Here is a 21,302-nt window from a genome sequence, read left to right as displayed (position 1 = left end):
ATCATAAAGGAATGAAGTTGGAAATCAATAATAGGTGGAGTGCCAGAAAATTCACAAATACGTGGAGGCTCAACAACACACTCTTAAACAACGAGTGGGTCAAAGAAGAAATTGCAAGAGAAATTAGTAAATACCTCGAGGCGAATGAAAATGAAAACACAACATATCAAAACTTATGGGACGCAGCAAAGGCAGTGCTAAGAGGGAAATTTATTGCCCTAAATGCCTATATCAGAAAAGAAGGAAAGGCAAAAATGCAGGAATTAACTGTCCACTTGGAAGAACCGGAGAAAGAACAGCAAACTAATCCCAAAGCAAGCAAAAGGAAAGAAATAACAAAGATTAGAGCACAAATAAATGAAATTGAAAACATGAAAACAATAGAGAAAATCAATAAGACCAGAAGTTGGTTCTATGAGAAAATCAATAAGATTGATGGGCCCTTAGCAAGATTGACAAAAAGAAGAAGAGAGAGGATGCAAATAAATAAGATCAGAAACGGAAGAGGAGACATAACTACTGACCTCACAGAAATAAAGGAGGTAATAACAGGATACTATGAACAACTTTACGCTAATAAATACAACAATTTAGATGAAATGGACGGGTTCCTGGAAAGACATGAACAACCAACATTGACTCAAGAAGACATAGATGACCTCAACAAACCAATCACAAGTAAAGAAATTGAATTAGTCATTCAAAAGCTTCCTAAAAAGAAAAGTCCAGGACCAGACGGCTTCACATGTGAATTCTATCAAACATTCCAGAAAGAATTAGTACCAACTCTCCTCAAACTCTTAAAAAAATCGAAGTGGAGGAAAAACTACCTAATTCATTCTATGAAGCCAACATCACCCTCATACCAAAACCAGGCAAAGATATTACAAAAAAAGAAAACTACAGACCAATCTCTCTAATGAATATAGATGCAAAAATCCTCAATAAAATTCTAGCAAATCGTATCCAACAACACATTAAAAGAATTATACATCATGACCAAATAGGATTCATCCCAGGTATGCAAGGACGGTTCAACATAAGAAAATCAATTAATGTAATACACCATATCAACAAATCAAAGCAGAAAAATCACATGATCATCTCAATTGATGCAGAGAAGGCATTTGACAAGATTCAACATCCTTTCCTGTTGAAAACACTTCAAAAGATAGGAATACAAGGGAACTTCCTTAAAATGATAGAGGGAATATACGAAAAACCCACAGCTAATATCATCCTCAATGGGGAAAAATTGAAAACTTTCCCCCTAAGATCAGGAACAAGACAAGGATGTCCACTATCACCATTATTATTCAACATTGTGTTGGAGGTTCTAGCCAGAGCAATTAGACAAGAAAACGAAATACAAGGGATCAAAATTGGAAAGGAAGAAGTAAAACTATCACTGTTTGCAGACGATATGATACTATACGTTGAAAACCTGGAAAAATCCACAACAAAACTACTAGAGCTAATAAATGAGTACAGCAAAGTAGCAGGTTACAAGATCAACATTCAAAAATCTGTAACATTTCTATACACTAGTAATGAACAAGCTGAGGGGGAAATCAAGAAATGAATCCCATTTACAATTGCAACTAAAAGAATAAAATACCTAGGAATAAATTTAACTAAAGAGACAAAAAAAACCTATATAAAGAAAACTACAAAAAAATGTTAAAAGAAATCACAGAAGACCTAAATAGATGGAAGGGCATACCGTGTTCATGGATTGGAAGACTAAATATAGTTAAGATGTCAATCCTACCTAAATTGATCTACAGATTCAATGCAATACCAATCAAAATCCCAACAACTTACTTTTCAGAAATAGAAAAACCAATAAGCAAATTTATCTGGAAGGGCAGGGTGCCCCGAATTGCTAAAAACATCTTGAGGAAAAAAAACGAAGCTGGAGGTCTCGCGCTGCCTGACTTTAAGGCATATTATGAAGCCACAGTGGTCAAAACAGCATGGTATTGGCATAAACATAGATATATCGACCAATGGAATCGAATAGAGTGCTCAGATATAGACCCTCTCATCTATGGACATTTGATCTTTGATAAGGCAGTCAAGCCAACTCACCTGGGACAGAACAGTCTCTTCAATAAATGGTGCCTAGAGAACTGGATATCCATATGCAAAAGAATGAAAGAAGGCCCGTATCTCACACTCTATACAAAAGTTAACTCAAAATGGATCAAAGATCTAAACATTAGGTCTAAGACCATAAAACAGTTAGAGGAAAATGTAGGGAGATATCTTATGAAACTTACAATTGGAGGTGGTTTTATGGACCTTAAACCTAAAGCAAGAGCACTGAAGAAGGAAATAAATAAATGGGAGCTCCTCAAAATTAAACACTTTTGTGCATCAAAGAACTTCATCAAGAAAGTAGAAAGACAGCCTACACAATGGGAGACAATATTTGGAAATGACATATCAGATAAAGGTCTAGTATCCAGAATTTATAAAGAGATTGTTCAACTCAACAACAAAAAGACAGCCAACCCAATTCCAAAATGGGAAAAAGACTTGAACAGACACCTCTCAGAAGAAGAAATACAAATGGCCAAAAGGCACATGAAGAGATGCTCAATGTCCCCGGCCATTACAGAAATGCAAATCAAAACCACAATGAGATATCATCTCACACCCACCAGAACGGCCATTATCAACAAAACAAAAAATGACAAGTGCTGGAGAGGATGCGGAGAAAGAGGCACACTTATCCACTGTTGGTGGGAATGTCAAATGGTGCAACCACTGTGGAAGGCAGTTTGGCGGTTCCTCAAAAAGCTGAATATAGAATTGCCATACGACCCAGCAATACCATTGCTGGGTATCTACTCAAAGGACTTAAGGGCAAAGACACAAATGGACATTTGCACACCAATGTTTATAGCAGCGTTATTTACAATTGCAAAGAGATGGAAACAGCCAAAATGTCCATCAGCAGAAGAGTGGCTAAACAAACTGTGGTATATACATACGATGGAATATTATGCAGCTTTAAGACAGGATAAACTTATGAAGCATGTAATAACATGGATGGACCTAGAGAACATTATGCTGAGTGAGTCTAGCCAAAAACTAAAGGACAAATACTGTATGGTTCCACTGATGTGAACGGACATTCGAGAATAAACTTGGAATATGTCATTGGTAACAGAGTCCAGCAGGAGTTAGAAACAGGGTAAGATAATGGGTAATTGGAGCTGAAGGGATACAGACTGTGCAACAGGACTAGATACAAAAACTCAAAAATGGACAGCACAGTAATACCTAATTGTAAAGTAATCATGTTAAAACACTGAATGAAGCTGCATCTGAGCTATAGGTTTTTGTTTGTTTGTTTTTTTTACTATTATTATTACTTTTATTTCTTTTCTCTATATTAACATTCTCTATCTTTTTCTGTTGTGTTGCTAGTTCTTCTAAACCGATGCAAATGTACTAAGAAATGATGATCATGCATCTATGTGATGATGTTAAGAATTACTGATTGCATATGTAGAATGGTATGATTTCTAAATGTTGGGTTAATTTCTTTTTTTCCGTTAATTAATTAAAAAAAAAAAAAAAAGATGCAGAAACCAGAACAGTCAAGCGACTTTCCCATAGTCCCAGAGCTTGTAAGTGGTGGAGCCGCAGGTCTGATTTCAGAGCTCGTGCTGCGTTGTTTTCTCAGGAAGTAACCAGAATCCTTTATGCTTAAGAACATGACTCTTCAGCTAAAGGGACCACATGTGTCCTGCATGCCAAAATGAGGCAGAGGTTCCCCTAGCCCCATCCAAACAGAAGATCTAGATTTGAGTCCCAGCCCCAGCCATTCTTGGGCTGGTTAGTTCATCTGTGAAATTGGTGCACAAACATTTGTTGAATATCTGTTATGGACTACATTTAATTTAAACCTCTCCACAACCTTGTGTGGTTGGCATTATCTCTTCCATTTTACAGTTGGAAAAATTGAAGCATAGAAAGGTTAAGCAAATTACCCAAGGTCATGCTGAAATGGCCTAAAATTGAACCAGTCCTGATCTGGAGCTTATGCTTTCTCCATTCCCCCTGGTTCCGAAGCCTCAATTCCTGGTGTTATATGAAAAAAAAAAAGTTCTCTAATCATCTCTGTTAGGGGAAGGCTGTTTTCAACAAAGGTAAATAAATTCTTTGCTGCAGGAAAAAAAAAGACAATAGAAAAAGAAATAAAACAAACACAGGAAAGAAAAAAAAAAAGATTATACCTACCATACCCCTTACCCCTTGCTTTCATTGATCAGTAGCATTTAAATTAAATTTATTTTAGCATTTGTTCCCCCTATTATTTATTTTTATTCCATATGTTTTACTCCTTTGTTGACAAGGTAGATAAAAGGAGCATCACTCACAAGGTTTTCACAATCACACAGTCACATTGTGACAGCTGTATCATTATTCAATCATTCTCAAGAAACATGGCCACTGGAACACAGCTCTACAATTTCAGGCAGTTCTCTCCAGCCTCTCCATTACATCTTGAATAACAAGATGATATCTACTTGATGCATAAGAATAACCTCCAGGATAACCTCTCGACTCTGTTTGGAATCTCTCAGCCATTGACACTTTGTCTCATTTCCCTCTTCCCCCTTTTGGTCGAGAAGGTTTTCTCAATCCCTTGATGCTGAGTCTCCGTTCATTCCAAGATCTCTGTTTCACGTTGCCAGGAAGGTCCACACCCCTGGGAGTCATGTCCCACGTAGAGAGGGGTAGGGTGGTGAGACTGCTCGTTGTGTTGGCTGGAGAGAGGGGCCACATCTGAGCAACAAAAGAGGCTCTCTTGGGGGTGACTCTTAGGTCTAAATTTTAAGTGGAACAGTGTATTTTTTTACATTATTTTTCTATAAACCCCCAACTTCTCTAATTAAAAAAAAAATTTAAAGAATGAACTGTCAGCTTCAAAGTCTTTCCTAGGAGACTCAAAGCTTACTGTTGCTCTTCCGTGCCCTGAGCCCAGGGCTGTACTTGCTGCAGGATGGAAAGCACACAATTGAGAACACAGGCTTTGATGCAGACTAGTTCTCTCTCTGAGCCTCAGTTTCCTCATTTGGAAATGGGGGTAGTCATGCCTCCCAGGCTCTCAGGGCTGCAGCAAGGTCTAAGAAAAATATCTGGAACAGGAATCCTCAATAAATGGTACCTGCTGTTATTATCACTACTTGTCATGAAGAACTTCAACAGGAAGAAAAACAAGGCAGGTACTGATATGTCTCTGTCACATGGTGGCTTCTAATCACAGAACAGCCAGGAGATCATGAGGTACGAACACCACCCCAATTGGCTGTACCAAAGGATGCACCAGAGGGCTGCTGGGAGCCTCCTAATCAAACCCAACCCCAAGGTTTTGTTCAGTAGTGTCCACTCCTAGCAGAGCTAAGTGTAGAGAACCTTCTCCCTCCTGAAAGGGCAATTTCTCCTTTCTGGCTTTCCTCTCAGAAACATTAGGTGGCCTTCCCTGTAGCTCCCCATGTAAGGTCAGCCTCCTAGGATGGGCCCCCTACCCACAGACCAGGAGCAGCAGGTGGTGACAGGGACAGCAGCTGCAGGAGAGCTATGGCTCCCAGGCTGGGTGGCTGGCTGGCCTGCCTGCTGCCTCTCGCACTACTTCTCCAGAGCCACCCACAGTGGAGCCCCCAAAGGAGCTCATCCTCCCCAATCACCATGGCACCAGGATGCCAGCTGGCCTCAGGGAGGCTCCTCTGTTCCCCAGGAGACAGGTTCTAGGCATCTGGCCAGGAGCACGCCTATATGCTTTACTGAGGAAACTGAAAAGGGAGCTTTCCTTTCTGCCTTGCCTATGGCTTCTCATCTGCTAAACAAATGAAATGCTCAGTGAGGGGCAGAGGCCCAGGGTAAGACAGACACCCCTGCTGTGTCCCTGGGGTCACAGTAGAGACTGGTTAACAGCAGTACATATCAGTGAATTTCACCCTTGGTATAAGCCAACTACCTTCCCCAGCCCCCAGCAGTGTGGCAGGCAGAAGCAGGCTCCACACCCGGGCTCCAGTGCAGTCTGCAAGTGCCACAGTGGCCTATGAGGATCTAGCGTTTCAAAATCTGGGGTTCAGTGGTCTGATTGCTGATCACAGCTTTCTCTCAGCTATTTAAGATTGCACTAAGGTCTTAGGTCTGAGAGTGGCTATTGTTCCAACCCCCCTCAGGCAAAAGAGGCTGAAGAACATGTACTAAGAAATGATGAATATGCAACTATGTGATGATATTAAGAATTACTGATTGTATATGTAGAATGGAATGATATCTAAATGTTTTGTTTGTTAATTTTTTTTTTAGGCATTATACATTTTATTGGAGAAGAGTCATAAATTTTTTTTATTAATTAAAAAAAATTAACACATTTAGAAATCATTCCATTCTACATATGCAATCAGTAATTCTTAATATCATCACATAGATGTATGATCATCATTTCTTAGTACATTTGCATTGATTTAGGAAAAGAACTAGCAAAACAACAGAAAAAGATATAGAATGATAATATAGAGAAAAAATAAAAATAATAATAAAAAATAAAAAATACATATATAAAAAAGGAAAAAGAAAAAACAAAAAACACAAACAAACAAACAAAAAAACTATAGCTCAGATACAGCTTCATTCAGTGTTTTAACATAATTACATTACAATTAGGTAGTATCGTGCTGTCCATTTTTGAGTTTTTGTATCTAGTTCTGTTGCACAGTCTGTATCCCTTCAGCTCCAATTACCCATTATCTTACCCTGTTTTTAATTAATAAAAAAAGTTAAAAAAAAAAAAAAAAGGCTGAAGAGTCTTAAAGAGGCAGTACTTTTTCTCTCTATCCTTTTTCCATTCTGTTTGGAAGGAAAAATAGTTTGGGAAAGTCACAAAGTGATGGCTGTAACCTCAACAACAAAAAACTAGCATTCCAGAGGAATAACTCAATTCCCAGAGTTATAACAACATACTTCTCAGAATGTCCATCTCTCAACAAAAATTACAAAACCACAAAGAAACAGAAAATTATGGCCCATTCACTAGAAAAAGAGAATTTACCAGAAATCATTCCTGAGGAAGTTCATATATGAGAACTATTATTCAAAGACTTTAAATCAACTGTTTTAAATATGTTCAATGAGATATAGAAATCCATACACAAAGAACTAAAGGAAAATAATGCCTGAACAAAACAAGGAGATTAAAAGTATGAAAAGGAGGTAAACAAATTTTAGATCTGGAAAGTACACCAATTGCAATGAAAAACTTATTAGAGGGATTCAACAACAGATTTGAACAGGCAGAAGCAAGGCTCAGTAATCAAAATCATCCAGAGTAAGGAGCAGAGAGGAAAAAAATGAAGAAAAATGAACAGAGCACAAGGGACCTGTGGGACACCATCAGTTTATCAACAAGCATATCATTCAAGTCCCAGATGTACAAGGGAAAGAGAGAAAAGGGCAGAACTAGTATATGAAGAAATAATGGCTGAATTTTTCTTCATATTATGAGAAACGTGGCTATGGACATTCAGCAAACCCAACAAACTCCAAGAAGAGACTCCAAGTTGCATGTTCACCATCATGATCATTTCTTGGAACACTTGCATTTATTCAGAAAAAGAAATAAAACAAAAACAGAAAAAAATTTATACATACCATTACCCCTCCCTTTCATTGATCACTAGCATTTCAAACTAAATTTATTTTGACATTTGTTCCCCCCATTATTTATTTTTATTCCAAACGTTTTACTCGTCTTTTGACAAGGTAGATAAAAGGAGCATCAGACAAAGGTTTTCACAATCACACAGTCACACTGTGAAAGCTATAGTATTATACAAATCATCTTCAAGAAACATGGCTACTGGAACACAGCTCTACATTTTCAGGCAGTTCCCTCCAGCCTCTTCATTACATCTTGAATAACAAGGTGATATCTACTTAATGCGTAAGAATAACCTCCAGGATAACCTCTCGATTCTGTTAGGAATCTCTCAGCCATTGACACTTTGTCTCAATTCCCTCTTCCCCTTTCTGGTGGAGAAGGTTTTCTCAACCCCCTGATGCTGAGTTTCAGCTCCCTCTAGGGTTTTGCTCAATCCCTCGATGCTGAGTCTCAGCTCGTTCTAGGATTTCTGTCCCAAGTTGCCAGGAAGGTCCACACCCCTTAGACAGGGGGGTGGTGGTGAATTTGCTTGTTTTGTGGGCTGGAGAGAGAGGTCACATCTGAGCAACAAAAGAGGGTCTCTCGGGGATGACTCTTAGGCCTAATTTTAAGTAGGCTCAACCTATGGAAAGGGAGCTGTCAACTCAGGTTCTTTCTTATGTGGGAAGACAAAGGGTAATCCCTGCTGGCCTTCTCTCCAGGCCTCTGGGTTCCAACAACTTTCCCCGGGGTGATTCCTTTCTGCATCTCCAAAGGCTGGGCTGAGCTGCTAGTGTTGAGATGAGGTATGCTGAGCTGCTTGGGCTGTGCTACGGTTGAGCTCTTTCATTTAAGCACCATCCAGTTAAATCAAACATCATTTATTTGTTGCACCTCCTAGCCAGCTGTAATTAGCAAGAGATGAGGTTCACACGCCACTGGATCATGTCCACAGCAACAGAACCAGACACCTTGACCTAGCCAAGTTGACACCTGAATCTAACTACCACAAGCCATAAGTAGAAATACAAAATACTGGTAAAGGTAACTACATAGATAAATATAAAATCCAGTATTACTGTCATTTTGGTTTGTAACTGCTTTCCACTCCATATGACACTAACATGTGACTGTGTAAAAGAAAACTTAATGGGCATACAGTGTATAAAAATATAATCTGAATCAGGGGCAATACAAAACAGGAGGAACAGAGATATTAGAGTGGAGTTTGTATACTACAGAAACTAGACTGGCACCAAACTGGGTTGTTATTAGTTTAAGAAGTTAACTATAATTACAAAGGTAACCACTAAGAAAAAAAAATAGAATGAAAAGGAAAGAAATAAGGGAATCAAATTAGTCACTACAAAAAAGCAACTAGATACAAAAAGAGGCAGTAATGGAGTAAGTGAGGAACATAAAATATGTAAGACATACAGAAAACAAATAGCTAAATGGCATAAGTAAATCCTTCCTTTTCAGTTGCTACCTTAAATGTGAACAGATTAAACCCCTCTATTAAAAGACAAGAGACCAGCAAATTGGATGAAAAATCATGATCCATCTACAAGCATACCTTGTTTTATTGCACTTCATTTGACTATACTTCATAGAGTTTGGTTGTTTTTTTTTTAACAAATAAGGGTTTATGGCAACCCTGTGTCAGGCAAGCCTATTGCTCCATTTCATTGCTGCCATTTTTCCAACAGCATGTGCTTACTTTGTATCTCTGTCACATTTTAATTAAGGTATGTATGTTGTTTTTAGACATAATGCTATTGCACATTTAGTGTTAACACAAGTTCATATGCACTGGAAAACAAAAAATTCTATGACACACTTTATTGCAAAGTTCACTTTATTGTGATGGTCTGGAACCAAACCTACAATATTTCCAAGGTGTGCCTGTATATGCTGTCTACAAGATATTCATTTTAGGTACAAAGATACAAAGTGGCTGAAGTAAAAGGGTGGAAAAAGATATTCCACAAAAGCAGTAATCAAGAGAGTTGGATCTGGTACAACAAGGTCATTTATGCAGCAAAGAAGCAAATACTATTAAAAGGCATTCTCTAACCTCAGTACAGGGACAGTGTTCTTTTGAGGCACTTTCTGTGGTACATCCAGCAATTCTTTTTACAAGAGGTCCAGAGGTGAGAGGAAATATTTCACATCACTGACATGTCTGGGTGTAAGTTTGCCCTCAATAAACTCACTTTTCATCTATAACATGTAATGTTGCTGCAAGTTTATGCACATATAGTAGGTTGCAGAATTTGTTCCTCTTATATAGGGGACTAAATGTTTCATTTTCTAAATGTTTACTGATATGTATAGAATTCCTGATTTATTTTATTTTTTTTCGTTATTATGTAGTTTATTAAACGGATAAATGAAGTCTTTAAAAGAGACTGACTGCCACTCTGAATAACAACAACAACAAAAAAACCCCAGGGAAAGATACAAACAATCCACAGTCGTTAACAGCATTTTGAAGATATTTTTTAGTGATAAGAAAAACATTCTTATTAACCATAAGCAAACAAAGCTGGGGGGAAAAAAAAGCATTTCTCAGAGTTGTCCAACCAAGACCCTCCAGCCAAGATTTTGTTAAATGTTAATGCTATGTAATAAAAGAATTCTTCCTCTTTAGTCTTCTAAATATAAAATTAAATCTTAATGCCAAACATATTTTATCAATCTCTGTATGACCCAGCCCCTGGTGAGAACCGGACACCTACCCCCAGACACCCCATAGGAATAGAGTTTACAGACTGGCCAGTCAAGGTCTGGCTCACAGACCTGTTTGGTTGGTTTACTTTGTGGCTTTTTGTTTGTTTTTTAACTTTTTTTGAAAAATTATAAATGGAGACAAATAATATGAATGCCCATTTTCTAGATTCAACAATTATCAATTCATGGACAGTCTGATTTCATCTATACCCTTACTGACTCCCCTCTCCTATATTATATTTCTTCCTATATTAGTTTGAGGCAAATCCCAGACATACCACTTCATTTGAAAACATTTCAGTGTCTCTCTAAAAGTTAAAGACTGGTCATATGTGTGTGTGACTATGCTTTTTCAGTTTGTTTGAATGAAAACCCAAATAAAGTCTATTCATTGTCATTGGTCTCTCTTAAGCTATAGGTTGCCTCCTGGATTTACAGCTTCTCTTGGAAAACTGTAGGGTCTGGTACCACAGGACCTGAATTCTGGCATGGCAATAAGGGGCTAAAGCTTGCCCTTGTACTGAGGATGTTTGTTCTCTCATTCCCCATGGACCCCATTTAGCTCTCTGTGGCAGCCTGTAGCTACATACCCCAGAAAAATGGGTTCATAATCCATTCTTGTGGGTATGAACCCATTGAAGGACCTTTGCTCAGGTTAAGGTGAGATCCAATCAATCAGGATGGGTTCTAATCCGATTTTTGGAGTTTTTTATAAGCAGAATATGATTTAAATTTGCTTCTTTATACTTTTTTTGCATTTTCTCATATTCCCCAATCAACATGTACTCATTTTGTAATCAGAAAAAAAAAGTTATAAAAATAGAACAAAAATAAAACATCTTTTAAAAAAGGCATTTAAGACAAATGGTTGTTTCTGGGAGTCCAGAGGATTCTTCTCTTGGTGCATGCACTTTCTCAGAGCTTCCTGCCCCACCCAGAGGCGGTTTGCCAGGCTCAACCCAAAGGCATTGGCCTTGGCTTGTCTGGGGCCTCTGCTCTTGCCAATGCATCCTGCCTCTTCCCCCACCCCCAGGGCTCCTCTTTCTTGCCCCTCATGGCTCCATTCACGTTCCCATCCTTCACGGCCGTGCAGATGGGTGGGCTTAGGTTCAAGTCCTGATTTTAGCTCTTCCTGGCTTATGACCTTAGAGAAGTTAGTTCACCTCCCAGAGCCTCAGCTTCCTCATCCTTCAAATGGGAATAATAAGGGTTAAATAATAACCCTTCCCGTGTTGCTGTTAAGATTAAGTTAGATCTTACAAAGAGTGTAATACAGAACACGGCATAAGATAAAGTGGCTCACAAAGTTAATTATCTTCATTATTCAACATTTATTCACAAGACGTATCAAGCACCCACCATGTGCCAAGCACTGTGCAGGGTGCTGGGTGAACAGAGGTGAGCAACAGCCATGGCTCCTGTATTCACAAAGCTCGCATTTCAGTGAGAGAGATTCAATGAAGCTATCTCACAGAACACTGGTAATTATAAACTTGATGTATGCAACCAAGAGTCAACCATCCTACGTGGTTCTATAAAATGGGCACATTCCAAGTGGGAGAACACTGAGGTTTTGGTGAGGTGAAACAATCCACTCAAGGTCACACAGCCAAGGGGAGACTGAGGTTCCAAACCGAGCTTTTGTGACTCCAAAGTCAGGCCCCTTGACCATTAGCAATACTGCCTCCAAAATTCAGCTTCCCTCATTCAGAACTGCCCCGCACACGGACTCAGCCTCAGGCGGCTCCTCAGAGTTTTTGTCACCAGGGCCCTGAGGAAGAGTCCAATAGGCACATTCTGTTCTTCTCCCTGGGCACCCCCAGGGCCCAGCCATGGGTCTGGGATGGAGCATGGAGCTGGGCTGAGTGCACGTTCTTCCCGTTCTGCCATGCTGGATACATCTGGGGCGAGGAGCTGCACCTCGTCGGTGATGCCGTAGACGTCGATGAGCGCCCAGAGCGGAGCGCCCAGAGCGGGCCGCCCACGGCCACGCCGCAGTGGAAGAGCACCGGCTCGCCGTCGTTGACGCTGTAGAAGACGCGGCCGTGACGGTCCGCCCAGTAGGCCAGCACGGTGTCGCGCAGCGCCAGGCTCTCGGGCAGCGCCTTGGCCCAGTAGCCCGGCCGCGTGACGAGGTCCGGGCAGGCGTACTTGGGGATGTCGTGGGCGCTCATGAGCGACGGGTCCTGCGCCGTGAAGCCGAAGCGCAGCGCGCCGCTCCAGCCCGGGCGGACGGCCACCAGGCGCAGCCGCACCTGCTCATACAGCTGGATGGGCCGCTGCGTGAACGTGACCCCGTTGCAGAAGCTGTTGCGCCGCGTGGCCCGGCGCGAGTGGGCGTCCAGCCGCACGTTCTTGCCCTTGGCCTGCGCGTGGAAGCGCGGCACCTCGCCCAGGACCCGCCGCTCCGGGCCAGGGCCACAGCACGGCCGGGTGGCCAGGAGACGTGCTGGGGGGCTGGTGTCTGGCAGGGTCCTGTGCACGGTGTTCCCCATCGCTGCGTCGGGGCGCGTGGTTGGTGGCGGCGCGCTCGGGACGCGCGGGAGCTAATTACCCGGCGGGCCGGGGGGCCGGGGCCGGGCTCCGGGGCATCACCGCGGCACGCGCAAGCCGGAGGGCCGCAGCCGAGGTGGGCACCCGCAGGGAGGCAGCAGCCGCGGCCTCCTGGTTTATTTTTAATAAAATTATTAAGTTAAAAAAAAGAATTGAAGTGCTACAATGTTTAGACAAAACAGACTTTAAGTTACAAAACATTATAAGAGACAAAAGAGGATATTATATTGAATAAAATGTTCAATCCAGCAAGAAGATATACTGATTATAAACATGTATGTACCTCACAACAGAGCCCCAAAACATATGAAGCAAAAATTGACAGAATTAAGGGATAAATAGACATTTCTACAATAATACTTGGAGACTTCAAGACATCACTTCCAATAATTGATAGACCATCTAAACAGATGATTAATAAGGAACATTTAACCAGTAAGACCTAAGGGACATATATAGAACACTCCACACAATAGCAGAATATACATTTTTCTCAAGTGTATATGAATATTTTCCAGGATAGACCATATGTTAGGCCACAAATCAAACCTTAATAAATTTTAAAGTACTGAAATCACACAAAGTATCTTCTCAGACTATAATGGAATAAAGTTAGACAACAATAACAGAAGGAAAACCGGAATATTTACAAGTACGTCGAAATTATACCACACACTTTAAACCACCAATTGAGTAAAGAAGAAACCACAAAGGAAATCAGGAAATATCATGAGATGAATGAAAATGAAACACAACATACCAAAACTTATGAGAGACAGCAATGGGAATTCCCTCTGTATAAATTCAGAGGGAAATTTATAGTTCTATATACCTACATTAAAAAAAAGGAGAAAGATCACAGATCAATAATCTGATTTTATACCTAAAGAAACTTGAACAAGAATAGCAAACTAAACCCGAAGTTAGTAGAAGGAAGGAAATAGTAAAGATTACAGCACAGATAAACGAAATAGAAAATAAACAATAGAAAGACTCAACAAAACAAAAGGCTGGCTTCTGAAAAGATTAATAAAATCGAAAAGCCTTTAGTCAGACTGACGAGAAAAAAAGGAGAGAGGAACAAAACAACTGTCATCAGGAATGAAAGTGAGGACATTATTACCAACTTTAGAGAAATAAAAAGGATTATAAGAGAGTACTATGAACAATTACATGCCAACAAATTAGAAAATGTAGATGAAATGGACAAATTCCTAGAAACATACAAACTACCTAACAGATACAAGAGGAAAACATAAAATCTCAACAGAACTGCAACAAATAGAGACTGAATTAGTAATCAAAAACCTTCCAACGAAGAAGAGTTCATGACTGAGTGGTTTCACTGAATTCTACAAACACTTAATGAAGATTAAGCACTAGTCCGTCTCAAACTCTTCCAAAAATAAAGAGGAAGGATTAATTCCTAACTCATTATTTGAGGCCAGATAAAGTATAAATGCCAGATAAAGACAGCACAAGAGAAAAAAATTACAGACCAATACCCCTTGTGAATATTGTGCCAATTTGAATTTATTATGTACCCCAGAAAAACCACGTTTTGATCCAATCTTGAGGGGGCAGCCGTTTCTCTTAAACCTGATTCACTATCTTCAATATTCAACTTCTGACTAGGTGGAAGTTTAACTCCACCCATTCAAGATAGGTCTTGATTAGTTTACTAGAATCCTTTAAAAGGGGAACATCTTGGAGAAAACGCAGATGCAGACACAGACAAAGGCATTTGGAAAAACCGATGCAGACATTTGGAGATCGAGACAAAAATAGCCTGGGTGCTAAGCAAAGACTCAGAGAAACAGCCAGAACCTGAAGAAATGAAATATCCAGCCCAGGTAAATACTAAGCTAAGAGATGAAACCCAGAGTTTTGTCCTGGAGCAGTTAAGTGAATGCCCACAGATGCTTAGAGAGGAAACCACTGGCATCAGAAGCTGGGTGCAATGGAACTGTGAACAAGGACCAGCAGATGCCAACCATGTGTTTTCCCAGATCACCAGTCCTTGAGCCAAGGATTCTTTCTCTGGATGCCTTAGAAAATATTTATGGCCTTAGGACTGTAAATTTGTAACTTATTAAATTTCCTTTATAAAAGCTATTCCATTTCTGGTATATTGCTTTCTGGTAGCAACAGTAAACCAATACAAATATAGATGCAAAAATCCTCTACAAACGCTGGCAAAACAAATTCAACAGTGTATTAAAAGGGTTATACACCATGACCATGTGGAATTAATTATTCCAGGAATGCAAGGCTGGTTCAACATAAGAAAATCAATGTAATATACTACATTAATTGAATGAAGGAAAAAAAAACCCAACATGATCGTTTCAACTGATGTAGAAAAAGAATTTGACAAAATCCAACATCCTTTCCTGATAAAAACACTTAGAAAACCAGAAATAGACTGGAACTTCCTCAACATGATAAAGTTGTTTATGAAAAACCCACAGCAAATATCATACTCAATGGTGAAAAACTGAAAGTTTTCTCCCTAAGATTAGGAACAACACAAGGATGCCCACTTTCACCACTGTTAGTCAAGGTCTGACTTGAAGTTATAGATGCAGCAATCTGGCAGGAGAAGAAAAATCAAAGGCACCCAAACTGGAAGAAAGAAGTACAATTATCCCTATTCACAGGTGGCTTGATCCTATATATAGAAAATTCCAAAGAATCCATAAGACAGCTACTAGAATTAATGAACAAATTCAGCAAAGTTGCAGGATATATAAGATAAACATTCAGAAGTCGGGTTTCTATAGAACAGTAATGAATAACCTTAAAAGGAATTCAAAACAATTCTATTTACAACAGCATCTAAAAGAATAAAATACCTAGAAGTAAATTTAACCAGGGAGGTGAGAGACTTGCATACTGAAAACTGCAGAACAATGCTGAAAGAAACTGAAGACAACCCAAATAAATTGACATCCTCTGTTCATGGATTGGGAAGCTTAATAATCTAAGATGTCAAGATGTCAATACTGCCTAAAGCAATCTACAAATTCAATGCATGCCTATCAAAATCTTAGTAACCTGTTTTCTAGAAATGAAAAGGCTGATCCTCAAATTCATATGGAATGGCAAGAGACTCTGAATAGTCAAAACAATCTTGAAAAAGAACAACTTTTGGAAGACTCATACTTTCTGATTTCAAAATTTACTGTAAAGCTCCCGTAATTAAACCAGTATGGTACTCACATTAGGATAAACGTACTGACTAATGGAACAGAATCAAGAGTCCAGAAATAGATCCACACATCTATATCTAATTGATTTTTGACAAAAATCCAAAGTCCATTCAATGGGGAAAGAGTAGTCTCTTCAACAAATTATGTTGAGACAACTGGAAATCCACATGCAAAAGAATAAGGGTAAATAAAAAAGTATTTGCAAAATCCCTTTTGGGGAATGATGAGAACAGGGGAAAATTCAACTTCCCCAAGTTGAATTCTTGATAGTCTCACAAGCAGTGTAGACAATCAAAGCTATAGGCTGAGCCCGCAATCTTGGGGTTTGTTCATATGAAACTTAACCCCACAAAGGATAGGTCAAGCCTACTTAAAATTAGACCTAAGAGCCACCCACAAGAGAACCTCTTCTGTTGCTCAGATGTGGCCTCTCTCTCTCTCCAGCCAACACAACAAGCAAACTCATCACCCTCCCCGTGTCTAGGTGGCACATGACTCCCAGGGGTATGGACTTTCCTGGCAACACTGGACAGAAATCCTAGAATGAGCTGAGACTCAGCATCAAGGGATTGAGGAAAACCCTAGAAATGAGCTGAGACTCAACATCAAGGAATTGAGAAATCTTCTCAACCAAAAGGGGGAAGAGTGAAATGAGACAAAGTGTCAATGGCTGCGAGATTCCAAACAGAGTTGAGAGGTTATCCTGGGGGTTATTCTTATGCACTAAATAGATATCATCTTGTTAGTCACGATGTAGTGGAGAGGCTGGAGGGAACTGCCTGAAAATGTGGCACTGTGTGTTCCAGTAGCCATGTTTCTTGATGACTGAATACAGCTTTCACCGTGTGACTGTGTGATTATGAAAACCTTGTGTCTGATGCTCCTTTTATCTACCTTATCAACAGATGAGTAAAACATATGGAATAAAGATGAATAATAGGGGGAGCAAATGTTAAAATAAATTTAGAATGAAATGCTGGTGACTGGTGAGGGGGAGGGGTGGGGGTAATGGTATGTATAAATTTTTTCTGTTTTCTTTTTATTTCTTTTTCTGAATAGATGTAAACGTTCCATGAAAAAAAAAAAAAAAAAAGAATGAGGGTAGACCCCAAACTCTCACCACATTAAAAAATTAATTCAAAATAGGATCAAAGACCTGAATGTAAAACTAACACTATAAAGCTCCTATAAGAACCACAGGGAAATAACTTCAGGATATAGACAGTCTAAGGACTTTTAGATTTTATACCCCACGGCACAAGCAACAAACGAAAAAAAATACATAAAATGAAGTTCATCAAATTTAGAAACTTTTGGGCATCAAGGGCCATTTTCAAGAAAGTGAAAAGACAACCTACAGAATGAGAGAAAATACTTGGAAACCATATATATAATAAAGATTTAATATCCAGAATATACAAAGAACATCTATACCTCAACAACAAAGAGACAAATCAATTTTAAAACGGGCCAATGTCATATAGTCAATGGGCTATTACGGAGGCTACTCTTATGTAAGCTGGAGTTACACAGTGTTAACTGCCATGGCTTGCTAAACCCAACCAGCATCACTCTTGTTAACTCTTAAGAACACCTAGAGCTCAAATGAGACTCTATAAAAGTTTGTGCATTAAGTCTGTTTTCCTGGAACCTATAATTTCCAGAGGGTTCCTAAACCAGATAAATCCTGAAACTCAGAGAGACCAGCCTCTCCAAGATTATCAACCAATTACATCCCCCTATCCTTAAGTGTCCACCCCACTTCTCAACATGAAAAAGTCAGAACAGGCAGTGCCTAAAGATTCCCATTGACTGGGAGAAGGATCAAAGAAGAAGGAGTTATAAAAGAGAAAATATGATTTAACAAATGAGTATGACTGCTGAAGCACCATACCGATATTTCTTCTAGCCTCCAGTATTTTGGAGCAACTAAAAAGAAAAATCTGAAATAGTGGAATGGTAACCCACAACAAACTCTGAAATCTGTTCTGTAACTACTCGTTGAAGTGTACTCTGAAAATCATTGCTTTTTCTTTCTTTTTTGCGTATATGTTATAGTTCACAATAAAAAAAAAGGGTTTTAAAAAATGGCCCAACTCGCTCTCCTAAGCCCAACTCTGCAAGTGAAATCACTGCCCTTTCCCCTACGTGGGACATGACATCCAGGGGTGAAAGTCCCCTTGGCAATGTGGGAGATGACTACCAGGGATGAGTCTGGCCCCTGCACATGAGGGCAACAATTTCATCCTGACCAAAAGAGGGAAAAGAAGTGTAACTAATAAAGTATAAGCAGCTGGGAGAATTCGAACATAGTCAAGAGGCTACTCTGGAGGTGGATCTTAAGCAAGCTTCAGGTAGACCTTGCTACCTATCATAACCTGCCAACACCCAACCAGGATCATTCCAGCCAATCCTAAAGAATACCTAGGGCAATATATAAGATTCTACAAAGGTTCCACGCACTAGGGCAACTTTCCAGAAACCTACAACCTCCAGATGGGCCCCTGGACCAGATAAGTCCTGAAACTTAGAGGGCCCAGCCTCTCCAGAACATCAGCTAGTTCCATCTCCTGACCCCATATTACTGACAGCCCCTTCCAATATGAAAAAGTTAGAATGGGCATAGCCCAAATACCCCTAAAAAGAGGGACAGAAAGATCAAAGGTGATGGTAGAGTTATACAGAGAAGGTAGGATTTAACGAATGAATATGAATGCTGAATCATTAAACTAATATTTTAGTCCCGAATATCTTAGAGCAGCTAGAAGTAAAAACCTAAAATTGGGGAATTGTAATCCTTATCCAAACTCTGAAATCTGTTCTACAACTAGTTGTTGTGCTGTGCTTTGAAATTTATTCCTTTTTTGTATATATGTTATTTTTCACAAAAAAGAAAAAAAAGTCGATTGTGATGATAAAAAAATATTTATTCCTTCTAGCCTCTTATATTCTGGAGCAGCTAGAAGGAAAAATCTGAGAGGATGATATGGCAGCCCAAGACAAACTCTGGGATCTGCCCTGTAACTAGCTGTTGAAGAGTGTTTTGAAAACTACTGCTTTTTTCTTTCTTTGCTTTGTATATATGTTATATTATACAAAAAAATAAAGTTAAAAAAAACAAAACAGGCCAAGGTATCAGTGAGTAAGCTTTTTCAAATACAGTGGAGAGGCTAGTCTGGAAGTTACTCTTATATAATTGGATATTTCTAATTGCCATGGTATGCCAAGCCCCAATCAACAGTATTCCTATAAACCCTAAAGTTTACCCAGGGCCCTATCCGAGACTCTATAAAAGCTTCCCTCACTAAGTTTATTTTGCAGAAACCTAAATCCTCCAGATGGTTCCTATGCCAGATAAGCCATGAATCCTGAGTTACCAGTCTCTCCAAGAGCATCAACCAGTTTCATCCCCCACCCCATAATGTCAACACCCCTTTTGAACCTGAAGAAGTTGGTGGGGTTATTGTTCAAATACCCATAAAGATCGGGAGAAGGATTAAAGAAGGAGAAGTTGTAACGAGAAAATGGGACTTAACAAATGAGTATGACTACTGAATACTGATATTTCTTTTTAATCTCCAGTGTCTAAGAGCAGCTAGAAGGAAATAACTGAAACTGTGGAACTGTAACCCATACCGTACTTTGAAATTTGTTCTATAACTACTTGTGAAAATGTACTTTGAAATTTATCACTTTTTAGGATATATAGTGTATTTCACAAATAAGTTTAAAAACTAATGTAAATCTTTTGCTATTCCAATATCCTTGTAAACATTAGTTTCATAGTCCCTTCAAATTGGTGCAACATTGCTTATTTAAATGTTTTCTTATTATAGACCATTTGTGATTTTGTTACAAGCAATTTTGCAAGCAATGTCTCAGTGAAGATCTTTGTATATGAACCATGTTTCTGTATCTAGAATTATGCTTTGAATGCTATGTATTTGAAGTTTTGGTTGAATGTCTGTGGACTTTTTCTAAAGATACATGAAACATACTCAAACTGCTTTCCAAAGGACTTATACTAATATATAATTCCAATAGATCTGTAAATTTATTTTCACATACACTCACCAGAACTAGATTTTATATTTATTTAAAACAGTAAATTTGATAAAGGAGAGAAAAAAGTTGGCCAAGGATATCTCCAAAGAAGATACTCAAATGGCCAATAAGTATATGAAAAGATATACATTATTAACCATTAGAGAAATCAAAGTAAAATTATGAGATACTACTTTATTCCCACTAGAATGGCTATTATTTAAAAAGTGAGAAATAGAAGTATTGATGATTCCCACCCTGTACATTATTGGTGGGAATGTAAAACGGTCCATCAATTTGATGGATGTTTTGGAGTTTCTTCAGAAGGTTAAACATAGGATTACCATGTAGGTATTTCTACTTGTAAGCAATTTCACTTGTAGGTATATACCCAAAATAACTGAAGCAGAGACTTGAATAGATATTCACACACTGATATTCACAGCAACATTATCCACAACTGCTAAAAGATCGAAACAACCCCGGTGTTCATAACCAATGAATGGATAAAATATGGTCTATACATGATGGAGTATTCCATAAAAAAGAGTGAAGTTCTAACACATGAGACATGAAAACATCATGTTGAGTGAAATAAGCCAGACACAAAAGAAATACTGTATGAACTTACTGACATAAAATAACTAGAATAAGCAAATTCATAGACTCAGAAACTAGAAAACTGGTTACTGGGGGCTGATGTAGGGGTAGGAGATGGGAGGTAAGACTCCATTGGTACAGAATTACTGTTTGGGGTGATGGAAAAGTTGGGGTAATGGATGGAGGTAATGGTAGCACAATATTGGGAGTGCAATCACCACCACTGAATTATACATTTGAATGTGTTTAAAAGGGGAAATTTTAGGTTGTATATTGAATAAATATTTTAAAAACACAGAACTGGGTGGGCCACAGTGGCTCAGCAGGCAGAGTTCTCGCCTGCCATGCCGGAGACCCGGGTTCAATTCCCAGTGCCTGCCCATGCGGAAAAAAAACAAAACAAAAACCACAGAACTGTACAACACAAACAGTGAATACTTAATGTAAAACCATGAACCACAGTTAGTTCAATTATTATGATATCCTTTTATCAA

General features: G+C 39.1%; 1 protein-coding gene and 1 pseudogene across 6 annotated transcripts in view; both read right to left on the bottom strand.

Moving 5' to 3' along the window:
- CDIP1 (cell death inducing p53 target 1) overlaps positions 1 to 21,302 on the bottom strand; it is a 43,858-nt gene that overhangs the window by 11,559 nt on the left and 10,997 nt on the right. The window lies entirely within an intron of this gene.
- On the bottom strand, positions 6,831 to 12,994 carry LOC143667571 (E3 ubiquitin-protein ligase NEURL1B pseudogene; annotated as a pseudogene).

Source organism: Tamandua tetradactyla, chromosome 23, assembly GCF_023851605.1.
Source record: "Tamandua tetradactyla isolate mTamTet1 chromosome 23, mTamTet1.pri, whole genome shotgun sequence".
In the NCBI taxonomy this organism is placed as follows: domain Eukaryota; kingdom Metazoa; phylum Chordata; class Mammalia; order Pilosa; family Myrmecophagidae; genus Tamandua; species Tamandua tetradactyla.
This window is presented reverse-complemented; position numbering and strand designations above follow the sequence as displayed.